This window comes from Gossypium hirsutum, chromosome D13 (genome assembly GCF_007990345.1).
Source record: "Gossypium hirsutum isolate 1008001.06 chromosome D13, Gossypium_hirsutum_v2.1, whole genome shotgun sequence".
NCBI classification, from domain to species: Eukaryota; Viridiplantae; Streptophyta; class Magnoliopsida; order Malvales; family Malvaceae; genus Gossypium; species Gossypium hirsutum.
Window position 1 is genome coordinate 11588863 of NC_053449.1, and position 13689 is coordinate 11602551.

At 30.7% G+C, this 13689-nt stretch overlaps 1 long non-coding RNA gene and 1 pseudogene across 1 annotated transcript; one reads left to right on the plus strand and one right to left on the minus strand.

Annotated features, from left to right (window-relative positions):
* Positions 1 to 456: 456 nt before the first annotated feature.
* On the minus strand, positions 457 to 1621 carry LOC107918808 (uncharacterized). Its single transcript, XR_001690249.2, has 2 exons — positions 1185 to 1621; positions 457 to 878 (listed from the first exon to the last, which is right to left on the minus strand). It is a non-coding gene; the product is annotated as an uncharacterized lncRNA (long non-coding RNA).
* An 8681-nt stretch (positions 1622 to 10302) lies between these two features.
* LOC107918489 (AP2/ERF and B3 domain-containing transcription repressor RAV2-like) lies at positions 10303 to 11628 on the plus strand (annotated as a pseudogene).
* Positions 11629 to 13689: the final 2061 nt, after the last annotated feature.

Genomic DNA, 13689 nt, shown 5'->3' on the forward strand with positions numbered 1-13689 from the left:
CTAACTCGATTTTTGGGATGTTATAGATTGGGTTATTGATTTATATTTATTACTCTTATTATAAATTGAATTGATCATGACTATCTTTGTGATCTTCTTTTGTCATCATCCCTGTTAAGGGGTTGGAAGCGAAATATTTGATTGTGAAATATCTACTTATGAGCAACAGAATATGGTAAATCTATCTAAAGCTCGTTATGGTTGGATGCATTTAAAGTTGCAAGTTTTTTTAAAACTATGAGTATAACTCTACAGTATTCAGAATAGGTTCTCAGTTAAAATTACGTGGAAAAATATTACTGATGAAAACCTTGCAAAAGAGAACTTATTCAACTTTTCATGATTCAAATGTGCTCCTACGATAGCAATATCATGAAAAATATTTACTTATGATTGAACAAAAAATTTTAATCACTAAACCTAACCATTTCCTGAAGAGAATGTAACAATACGTAATAAATTCGAAAGATATAATCTTTGACGTTGATGTAGTAAATTGGACTATAATAATTGTAATACCCAAATTTTGCCTGGCCCAAACACTAAAAAACCAAATACAATTACAAATCCAATAAAACCTGGGCCCAATCAATAATAAACCAGAATAAAATAAAAATAATAGTAGTCCAGTATTAGCCTAAAACCCATACCCAAATACATAGCCCAAATCATTTTAAACTACCCAAAACTAACCCGATTTGACCCAACTATAATGACCCAAACCACTAACCCTAAGCTTATTACACCAAAAAATAGAACCAAACCCTAACAACATTTAGCCCCAGCCAGCACCGCAACCACCAGGCCCTTCCGCGCGCGTGTGCCAGCAGTTATCGCACCTCTGCACGCGCCATGCGCGTCTTCCTTCCAGGCTGTACCTGCAACAAACCACGAACGACACCAGCAGAGCAACAAACAGCAGCAAATGAAAAGAAAACACTAGAATAGCAGTAGAAAAAAAAAGAAAATAGGAAAATAGTTTCCGTAAATTTTGCTCGGCTATATAAAGTTGTTTTCGAATCTGTAAAAAGGATTACGCACATGCAGATTGAATACAAAAAAATCGAAAAATATTCAGAGAAATCGAAGCAAAAAAAAAATATTTTTTCTTTTCTTTTCTCTTTTATTCATTAGTTGTGTGCTAAATAAAATAAAAACGAGAAGGTAGAAAGCTAGGAGTTTACCTGATACCTGAACGTCATTTACTCTGTCGCAATCGGAGCCAGACGAGTGTTCGGGGTTCTAAAAGGACGGTCTACAGAGCGGCGCGGATGATTTCTTTACTTTAGGCTTTTTTTAAAAAAATGTGATTAGTCTGTTTTAAATTAGGGTTTGTTTAGGCCTTTATATTTAGTTAGAAACGACGTCGTTTGAGGCCGATCACAGTGGCCTCAAAACGGAGTCGTATGAAGTTGGTACTCGCGCGGTGACCCGACCCGAGGGAAGGATCTGCGCGTTTTTGTGCAAAGGTTTATTTCGCAATTGGTCCCTCCACATTGGATTTTATTTCAAATCAGTTCTTCTTCAAGGTTTTTAAATTGTACCGCATGTTTTATTCTGTTTCCATTTCGATCCACAGGCAAACGGCGTCGTTTTCATCAATCAGATTTGAATCCTTGGATTTATGTGTTTATTTTCTATTTTAGTCCCTCGGTTTTTAATCGAATACAAATTTAATCTTTCTTTTATTTTTATGTTTGATGCCTATTTTAATTTTGTTTTAATTTCAATTTAATTTTCGTTCCATTATTTTATTTTATTTTTTTTATTTTTTTAAAAAAAATTGTTTCAATTTTAACTAAGCTTTTATTAACTTAATTTTAAATTAAATTAGTTCTTACTTTGACATATTTATTACTTATTTTTAGTGTTACTTTAATATTTCAAATTAAAATTGTTTTAAATTTATCATACATTAATTTTTTAAATCCATTATATACTTTGCTTTTCAAACTTTACATATTATTATTTAATTCATCATTTATTAATATATATATTTTTTTATGAAAATTTGATATAATTTATATATATTTTGATGCTTTATTTTTATTCTGTTTTAAAATTCACCTTTTGAATATTCTTATATATTAAATATTTACATGATAATATATTTTTTTATATAATACTATTATTCGTATATATATATATAACTTATAAAATTACTTATTATTAAGGTATATATATTAAGGGTTTTGATACTATTATAACTATTAATTTTAAGTTTTTGAAAATATATTTATATGTTTATTCTAAACCAATTTTATTAATATGTAATTTATTTCTTTTTAAAAAACTTACTTATATACGTTTCCTACTTCATTTTTTTATTAGTATATATGTATTATTATTATGTTTTTATTTGTATATATGAAACTAATATATGTATGTTATTTGCTTCAAATTTATTTCAAATTCAATTACTCAATGGTTATTTTAATTCTATTTTGAGTCTATTTTGAATTCGCGTATGTAATTTATTTTAAAACTTTTATACATAGGATATATTGATTTTTTTATTATTTTTTTAATATCTTGGTGTATCTTTTAAAAATTGATGATAGATTTATTTAGTTTTTGAATATTAATATTGATATTTTCATAACGTGATTAAAATTGTTGTTGTTATTCTTGTTTGAATTTATCTATTGTTTGTTTATTATCCTTTAGTGTGTATTTAGATTACAAATTATATCTTTTACATTATACATTACTATTCAATCATACTATATTTATTTTAAAAATTGTGTTTCATTAGAGCACTAAAATCATTCTATTCCGTAAATTTTTAAAAATGCTCGATGTTCACGATTTTCGAGAGGGTTGTGCCCTAACTTATTGGGGTTCAATTCTTTTTGATGAATTTAGATTGCCAAGTATTTATTTTTCAATAAAACCATACAGTTTCAAAATAAAGATTTTCGTGATTTCAAAATGTTGAATCCTAACTCACTAGATATGACATTTTGCTACCTCGAATTAAGGATTTTTAAAATAAAGGCAATATTCGGTGTTTAGAAATTTTGAGAAATTGAACCCTAACTTACTGGATTTTGGTTCTCGTTTGACCCAAATAACCAAATATCCTTCTCAAAATGCACAAGTTTTAAAAAGTTAAAAGATAAACTTAATTTTGAAGATTAAAAATGTTGCACTCTAACTCACTGAGTGTGACAATTTATTTCTTTGAAATGAGTGTGTCTTATCATCCAATTCGTTTTATTCAAATTTTCTTTTCAAAGGATCGTATTTTAAAATCTTTTCAAATTTTCAACACTAAGACATTAAACAATCAATTCGGTACCAATTTTGGACGTTACGAGGGTGCTAACTCTTCCTCGCGCATAACCGACTCCCGGACTTGTTTTCTCAAAATTTGAAGACCAAAATCGTTATTTTAGTAAGTCAAAATGTTTTATTAAAATTTTAAGGTGACCCGATCACACCTCGAAAAAGGATTGGTGGCGACTCCATTTTTATTTTTAAAAGTCGATTCCCATTTTCAAATAAAAAAATGGTTTCGACAATAATAGTCAATGGGAATGATCATAATAAATTTTCTCACCACCAGAAATGGAAAAATGAAGAAAGCAAGAAAAGAACAAGAATTTCCAAGAACTTTTTAAGAAAAGAGGCAATTTATTTACGAAGAGTCATTGGTTATGTACCTATTGTACACTTGGAAAATAAGATTCACTTTCAAAGTTTGCTATTAATAGATTTTGATTGGATTCAAAGTCTACTATTGAAGTTTAATTTGCTTACTTTTTATTGTCAAGACTTAACGTAGAACAAAAAAAAGTACATATTTATACATTAAATCAACTTGGTAAATGATTTAAATATTTTGAGATTGTCTTCTTTTTTAAGTTTTGATTACATGTGTTACATATTGTTTTAAGCATCTCATTTGTTCATGAAAATGAATATTAACTGATTTATTTATGTCACTATAGTAGGTTTTATAATTAAATAATATATTTGATTAAAACATATCTAGTGTGCAAATTTATGTTAACAAACCACTGGATTTTATGGTTATTCAGATTTGATTTAGTTCAAAGAGTTGTTAAAAGTAGTAGTTCATACGTTTTATAGTATTCGATTTGTTAATTATTTGGAGAAATGACATAAACAATTGTAAATGAAAAGTTCTATGAGCTTAAATGGTTGGATCTTGAATTAAATTTCATTTATGTTTATGATGATGGTTATGAAAAAAAATTACTAGTTTTTCATTATGTCATATTTTTTATATTTGAGATGTGACGTTTATTGATATATTTAGTATATGCTTGTTTCTATACATGACCTAGGTAATTATTCTTGGTAGTTAACTGATTATGCAAAACTCTTGTTAAAAGGGTTTTAAAAGTATTTTGAATCGAACTCAGGACTTCTCGCATCCGAACCGAGAATCATACCACTAGACCAAATGCCCTACATTTGAATATTTTGGCATATTCCTTGAAGCGAATATAGCGAATATTGCATATAATTATTTGGAAATTATATTTATTGACTTAGTGGCATTATAGACTTCACATTGATTTAGACATTTCCAGTAGTAAATGTTACAGTAGTACTTATATGTGCATACAAAGTAAAAGGAATGATAGTAAAATTATCAATTTGTTACAACTTAGTACAATTGAAACACATGTTAAAGTAAACTGATACAAATGCATTTACTACTTGGCGTGACCAGTTAGACCATCCTAGATCATATATGATACAAAAATTGATTGTGAATTCATATGAGCATTCATTAAAGAACCAAAAGATTCTTTAATTTAAAGAATTCTCATTTGTTGCTTGTTCTAAACGAAAATTGATTCTTAGAAACTCACTAGATAAAGTTAAGATTTAATGTCTTACATTTCTGAAATGAATATGGGCCCATTCATTCACCATGTGGATGATTTTGATATTATATGATTTTGGTAGATGCATTTACAAAATAATCACATATGTGTTATCAACTTGCAACCTGTCGTTGGCAAGATTCATTGTTTAAATAATTAATTTCAAATCATGCAATTAAGACAATTCATCTTGCTAATATTGATGAATTTATATCTTAGTCTTTTATTGATTGAGTTTGAAAAACTTTTGTAAAAGTTTGTTATTTATGCGTATAATGGTTTAGAGAAATTATTGATTGAACTCATTTGATTAATATCTAAAACATTACTTATGAGAACTAAACTTCCTATTTTAACATGAGATTGTGTTGATTTACGTGTTGTATGCATCAAGTTAATAAGTTATAAATACTCTCCATTACAATTGATTTTTGGCCAATAGCTAAATATTTCTCATCTTTGAATTTTTATATGTGCGTATATGTTCCAATTGCTCCACCACAACAAAGATGAGTGAATAATCAAAGAAAGTTGGGAATATATATTAACTACGAGTTTCCTTGTATTATTATATGTTTTAAATGTATTGGAGATCCAATTATGGCATAATTTGTTATTACTATTTTGATTTGATAGTTTTCCGACATTAGGGGAGAAAAATAATAACTTGTAGTAAGTTAGGCGGGAGAGTAATTTGAACCAAAAGTTCAACAAGGATAGCTCATTATAAGTTCCAAATATGAAAATTCTCATAAAAGAAAATAATAAATATAGATGGTCATATAGTGAAGGTGGGTGCTCTAGAAGAGACCAAAAACATAACTAATAAGTAAAACTCCAGAAGAGATTCAGGTACCTGAAATTGAAGATTAAAATAGTGAAAATAAAAGATCTCGATAAGTTATGTCAATTTAAGAAAATGTTGAATTGATAATAAAAGTGGTCGACAATGGTTTTGCATGCAATATTATTGTTGAAATAATGAAATAAAAGTAGGATCTTGAATAAATCTATTGATAAATATAGATATGGAATAAATTGGTCAAAATAGAAAGACGTAACTTAAATTCGTGGAGTTTTTGGACCGGTAGTCCAAATACCTAAAGGTATAAAGCCAATGAAAGCGGAATAAAAATAAGAAGTTTTTCGCTAAGCCCTGACATTGATTATGAAAAGATAGAATATTATTTTGTGGTGGATGTAATAACTTTTAGATATATTATTAAATTGATAGTTCATAAAAGATATAACTTGCATCTAATGGTTGTTGTTACAACCTTTTATGAATCACTATATAGTAAAGTTTATATTAAAATCTTTGAAGGATTTAGAATGGTAGAAGCATATTGAAATTCTTGGAAAATTGTTCATTTATATGAATTGAAATAATTTGAACATATATGATAAATTTGATTTAGTGAATAGTAGTTGAAGGAAGATTATAAAATGATCCAAATACCTATTTGTGTTTTTATAGGAAAATCATGATTAAAGTTTGCCATGATTATTGTTGAAATTTCTGAAGAGATCAAAATAAATTTCCCCCAAATTTTCACTTACTCATGACTTTCAAGAGAATGGTGATATAAATGTTTAGCAAATACTTTCAAATGGTCATTTGAAAAACTAGTAATCAATATTGAATACGTAGAATATGAGAAAGAATGTCATGTTTTCATGAGGGGGAGTAAATACGCAATGTACTTTTTTTCCCTTAACCGAGGTTTTGTCCCATTGAGTTTTCCTAGTAAGGTTTTTAACGAGGCATCATATTATGTGTATTATAGATATGTGTACTATTTTTCCTTGACTAAGAATTTTTTTTCCCACATGATTTTTATCTTAGTAAGGTTTTAGCAAGACAAATTATCTACCAATGGACATCTAATGGGAAGTGTTATGAATATCTTATTAAGTAGATGTCCATCAAGATCAAGATAAGTTTTGATGTACTTTAAATTGTAATAGTGATTAGAAGTAGATCTCCACTTCATTTATATTTCTTATGCCTATAAATAGAGACTTTGGAGAAGAATTATAAACATTCCAATTAATCAATAAAATATGCTCTCTTTTCTCTCCTATTTTCTTTATTCTTTACTCTTTGTCATTTGGATGAGTTTTAAATGGGTTTTAGGTTTATTATCTTTTCTTATTTTTGAAAAAAAAAAAGTTTTTCATTTTCTTCCATAAAAATTGCATAAAATTTTGAAAAATGAGGAATTCAAATAAAATTTATAAAGTTAATAGAAATTCTATCCCCTGAAATGAGGATTTTTGAAATTGAAATATATTTTAGTTTTACTTATTTTAAATCATAAAAAAATACAATAATTGAAGATTAAAAAAAAATATCAATACAAACAAAATGGGGTGTGGAATTGAAGAAGGAAAAGTGAGGCCTACCTTCATTAATTGAATAAGTTTGAAGGTGGGGAAACCCTAATAGAGAGATCATTAAAATCGCATTGACATCACCATGGATGCAAACCTTTAATTAATCCCAAGTAATTAAATAAGCAGTGTTAATGCAAATTGTGATATTCTATTTTTAAAAACATGACAGTTTTAAGTACAAATTTCTTTATTTATGTATGCATGCTTTTGGTTGTTGGTTTTTGGGGACAGATTTCAGCTTGACAACTGCAAACCATATACAAATTTAAAGTTTTGAAACCGAAAAAAAGTATATGGAGTTTTGACCATTAACTTTGCCTTCTCTCCATATTATTATATCTATAATCAGAAATCCGTACAAATATTGTTTAATGAAAATTTACATAGGAGAAACAGGGCCACGTTGTATGTTCACATTGACAGATTGGACCTGTTGGCTTCTGCAAACGAAGAAGATGGGATGAATTTCCAACAGATAATTATGCGAAAAGAAAGACTTTCTTTTTAGGCTACATTTAATCCCAACAAGAGAGGATAAAAATGTTTCTGCCTCCACCCTTCTAAGATAAACCCCTTATTTCAAATTTATTGGAGTATAATGATAAAGGAGAGTTTTTTTGGATCAACTCTCCCTACCTCCCAAATTTGGAATATTTAATATTATTTGGCAACACTTGACTTGCTTCACCTCTATATTTACATCCTAATTTAAATATTCTTTTATGTTCTATAAAATTAAGATAAAATATATTTAAAAATTCCAAAGAAAAAAGGTGAAAAAAGAGTTATATTTACAAAAAAATAAATAAAAATTGAATTTCAATTTTAACTGGTTTTTTGAAATCTGATTTTTACCGTCGGAAACAAAGATGAGGGGTCATATAACCAAATAAATAACTGAATAAGAACAAAATTTCTTCCATCTAAATTATAACGCAAAAGGCAACAAATTGGGCACTAGTAAGAAGGATTAGTTTAATGGTTATCCGCAAGAGGATTTGGCAGCCGACGTCCGGCCTAAATTTTATTTGACTTGTTGATTTGGAACCTATTTTCTTCTCATATCTTATTACACTTTAACTGTCCTTTAATGTTTAAATTATAAGAAAGATATCTGCTGTCAACACTAAGATATGGATTTTCTCTTTTAATCCCCACTATAACATTTAATTATTTGGCCAATATGAAGGAGACAACTTCATTCTCAGTTCACTGTAATTTAATTATGCAAAATTATTTATGTTCATAATTGAAACCAAAAACAGAAGCAGAAAAGGAGGCTAGACAAGAACTTGTGTAAGGATGCGTGGATTGGATTGGTGGGCTCCTATCCACTCCCCTCCTCTTCTTATAATTTTTTTGTGTCTATGTTTAGATAGCATATGTAAATATTACATTTTCTAAGAATTATAATTTTTCATATGTGACTGCTTCACAAAGTATAATTTTAGTTCTAAAATTTTATCTTAATTATTATTAAATTAAAATCACATCTAATCGGAGACTAAGATCTTAAAGCTCTAAGACTTTATAACCTTATTGCTAAGTCAAGGCTTCATTAATTTTAAGTATATTTTTAAAAGATTGTTATAAATTATAGTTAATTTTTTTTATAAAATTTATAATTATAATATACATTAATATCAATTAGATCGTTAAATATTAATTATATAAATAGAATTTAAATTTTACACTAATATAACTCAACCTTCTCCAGTTAATTTTATTTACAAGATAGTACTGAGTTCATGTTAAAATTAATGAATGCATGCATGGGCATCTCGTGAAATTAAGGTGTCTTGTGCATGGAAATTTAATGCCTCGGTGTATGTTGGACTTTCCTTGTATTTTGAGTAAATTGCTTTTCGTTATATAAAATATATTAACTTTGAGATATTTTGATGATATAGCTTCATTTAATTCGGTTGTCAGAATATGAAATATAAATCAAGATGAAAAGGTTATACTAATTTTCATTGCAGCATGGGTCAACCTAATTATTCTCCTTTGGCGAAGTCATCTATTCTAAAATGAAATTATCTCCTATCTTTTGAATTATGAATTGTTCCAACTTTGCCTCACTCCCTTCGCCCAAACCTTGTCATTTATCTTCTCTTTAAATATTTATCCATTGCTCCATAAATATAGAAGGAATTTGAAGACAAAATCCAAGTGAAACGTCAAAGTAGGACCCTATCCCAAAACCAAAACCAAAACCAAAGACGCTCCGCTGCTGGGTTTTCCCTAGACAACTTGCAAGTGCTTGCGGGTCCTGTCCTCTCCTGTTTCTGCTCATCCTAAGCAACGAGAACTAATCCGTACACAGACAAACATTACATTTAGATTTAAGCAAATTGAGGTACATATGATATGGATGGTGCATGTGGTTGTATTTTGTTTTTGCATTAGCGTATTTGTATTCGTAGTGCATGAACAAGGAGGGGAAAAGGGGACGTAGAAGAAACAAGGGGAAACCCCACTTGTATGATTGGAGCTGAAAATGTCAATAATGTTTGGTTGGAATTAATAATAATAATAAATCATGTATGAAGAAACCATGAAGGAGAAGAGGAGATGATAACTATGGTGAAGAACCTATAGCCAAAAAGACAAACCAGATGCTTGAAGGGAATCAAATCAAGAACAACAGTATCAGATATGATTTATTATCAACTATATGTATATATTATTACTAGTTACAGATAATAAATGTTTTTAACAGAGAAAGGGGAATGGGAAATGGCAATCAGCCATGGTGGTGGTCAGCAAAGGGGGATGAACTAAAACTAATGACACGGTCCACACTCATGTGAACCCCATCAACTTGCTCAGTTCAGGTCCCACCTCACATTCACAGCCCACAACTTTCACGTACTTAATACTATTCACTCCATTTCCTCTTTTTCCAGGCCACCTCCTTAGTCCTTAGCAATTTCTCTTCCTTTATGAATCTTCCTACCCATATCTCATTCAACACATATATATATAATATATGCAAGTCGTCACCAATCTAACCTTCAAACAATCCCAACGCACACCTCTATTTTCTTAGTCAAAAAACACACAAGCACAAACTACAAGTTAGCACAACAACAAGACCTTACAATCCAAAAGAGAACAAAAATGGATGGAAGCAGCTGCATAGACGATAGCACTACTAGTGATTCCATGAACGTATCACCTTTGTCTCCGCTTTGCCGGGTTGGAAGTGGAAACAGCGGTGTGATTTTGGATACCGAAGCAGAATCGAGGAAGCTCCCTTCTTCCAAGTACAAAGGCGTCGTTCCTCAACCCAACGGCCGATGGGGTGCTCAGATATACGAGAAACACCAGCGTGTCTGGCTTGGAACTTTCAATGAAGAAGACGAGGCTGCTAAAGCCTATGACATAGCGGCTCGAAGGTTTCGGGGTCGTGATGCCGTGACCAACTTCAAACAGGCTGAAAAAACCGAGGGAGATGACATGGAAATGGCCTTCTTGGAGTCACGTTCCAAGGCTGAAATCGTTGACATGTTGCGTAAGCATACCTACAATGACGAACTGGAGCAGAGTCGGAGGAGCTATGGCTTGGATGGGAATGGGAAACGTGTGGTCAAATACAACGCCGGATTTGGTCCTTTTTCGTTTGGCCTTGGGCTGAAACCGCGTGAACAGCTTTTCGAAAAAGCTGTGACCCCAAGCGATGTGGGAAAGTTGAACCGACTCGTAATCCCTAAGCAGCATGCGGAGAAACACTTCCCTTTGCAAACTGGAACTGCTTTTTCCAAAGAAGTTCTGTTAAACTTCGAAGATGTGAGAGGAAAAGTTTGGAGGTTTAGGTATTCATATTGGAACAGTAGCCAAAGTTATGTCCTAACAAAAGGGTGGAGCCGCTTTGTTAAGGAGAAGAACCTTAACGCCGGTGACATTGTTAGCTTTCATAGATCGACAGGTCCGGAGAAGCAGCTTGACATTGACTGCAAGGCAAGAACCGGATCCGTTTCGGGTTCGGCGAACCCCGCCGTACCGGTTCCATTTGTCAGGCTATTTGGGGCAACATATTTAATATATCTGGCGGTGGAGGTGATAGTATTGGTGGGTGTAATGGGAAAAGAACAAGAGAAATGGAGCTGTTGGAATTAGAATTCAGCAAGAAACAAAGAGCGATTGATGCTTTGTAACATTACCTAATTTTCCTTTTTTCTTTTGTTTAATTTTGTTAATGCTAAAGACGGTTAGGAAAGGAAAGAATAGTGGGTGTTGTTGCAACTTGCAAGTTGTAAAAGTTGAATTGTATATTTCAAGACAGAAAGCAGAAATTAGGTGTAATACTTTAAATCAGTTTTGTCTTGCTTTGAAACTCTTTTACTTCGAATATATGATCTTAAAACTCACCTCATTTGCTTCTTTTATCACTACTTTTTCTCTTCTATCAATCCATAATATTAGGAGTGTTGAAAGAAAAAGGATTCGCTTCCTAAATCTTGTTTTTGATTCATTCCAATACTGAAAATGGTTCATGCATGTATTTCCAAATCCATTTCATAATATCATACTAATTAATCACTTAGATATCCACATGACCATGACATTATTTATGTCCCCTTGATAATTATTAATCTGATGAGTTGTACGTATAACAAAAGCATGCATGATGCATGCACTCAAATTAAGAATATTCGGAAGATTTACACTATTAATATTGGTATGAAACAAAGAGATTGTGTTCCTGATTTGGTCCGTACGCATACTTGGGGAACATGATTGTTGGATTTCCTAGATCTCTTTCTTTAAGTTCAATTGTACGTATTTCAACATCTTGCACATAATTAGCTAGCTAACTGGGATTTTTTTTAATGGGCTAGGTCGGCAACACAAAAACAGATAAAAAGGCCTGCAATATTATGGACTGGTCACTCATGTACCGACGAATCATACCTACAGAAGCATTATGCGGCTGAATCTAATTCTTTTATGGCTCAAAATAGAGTAACTTAGTATTTGGTGTATTGGTGAATAGGGTTCACCTCAGATTCATAGTTCGGGTGAAGTTAGGGATTTTGTTTAAAGAGGTTAAATAAAATTATAAAATTTTAGAGGTGTAAAGATAAATATATTTGGGTTAAAAATAGTTAAATTAAATTATTTATTTTTTAGAGGAGACAAAATTTAAAATTTTCCTTTTAACTAAAAATTTAAAATGCTTAAATTTAATATTTTAGTTATTGAAGGGTCATTCGGTGCTAAGGAACTAGGAGAAAGGGCTTTATATGAAATTGTGATTCTATGCCATCCTTATCCCTTCCCAATAAGAGAATGACAAATCAGATTTTTCCTTCTGATTTTTAATATTTTTAGTTCAACTTGAATATTTTCAGGAGGAAAAATCTGATTTGTTATTCTCTTATTGGAAAGGGATAAGGATGACGTGAAATCACAGTTTCATACAATTCTTGCCCCTACCAATGCCTGTGGTTAGTAGTGCGGGCATAGCAATATTTTTTCCTAGGATTTGTAGAAGAAATGAAAAACAATTATTAAGATTTCCATTTCCTCAAGTATATTCACCTAAATTTGTTTGCTAATCTCATATTCAAAATTCAACTAGTTTGTTGGATGTTGAAATCAGCTTGAAGAAAAGTGGTTTGAGGGGAATTTTCAGGCTTGAAGAGCAGATGTCCACATAAGAGCAAAGCTAGGAAATTTGTATTGGAAGAGTGGAGATAAAATTAAAAAAATTTAAGTTAGAATTAAAAATGGTGTTAAAATGTTTTAAATTGAATTATTAAATTTTGGAAGGGTTTCCATTTAATAAAAAATCTAAAATGAACTTAAATTGACTTATTACCTTTGGGAGGAGCAAGAATTGCAATATTTGATTTACGAGGGGACCTACCCTTTTGGGGGCATTGGAATGTGCTTGGGGACATGTTTAAGTCTGCAAAGGATGAAGGTGAATATACAATGCAAAAACAAACTCGCTGCAGGTAATCAAGAGGCAAAACATGTAAGATAGATTGGGATAAGGGTCATACTTGGATATTTATATTTAAAATTTGGGTTACCTAGTGGGTGACTGTAGGTTGCTTGTTTACCACTACAACCTTCATTGCTTAAGGTCCTTTTTTAATAAAATGATCTTGCTATTCCATGCGACTTAGTTCTCTACTGACACCCTGTCAAGCTGAGTGTTCTTCAAAGTCTTATGAATATATAACAATTAAAGCATGTTTTATGTTTTACTCATAATTTTAGATATAACTAATTGAGGCAAATCATTTGTTTAGGGTAAAAGATTGAAAACACTTGCTGTATGTAGGTCTATGAACCAATGTTTCTCCAAATATTGTAATGGTTTTCTGTTTTGTCGAAACCAATACAAGTGAATGAGGGTAGTATTCATAGCAGCAGCATAGTTCATACCAATAAATATTGCTTCCATTTATGTTTG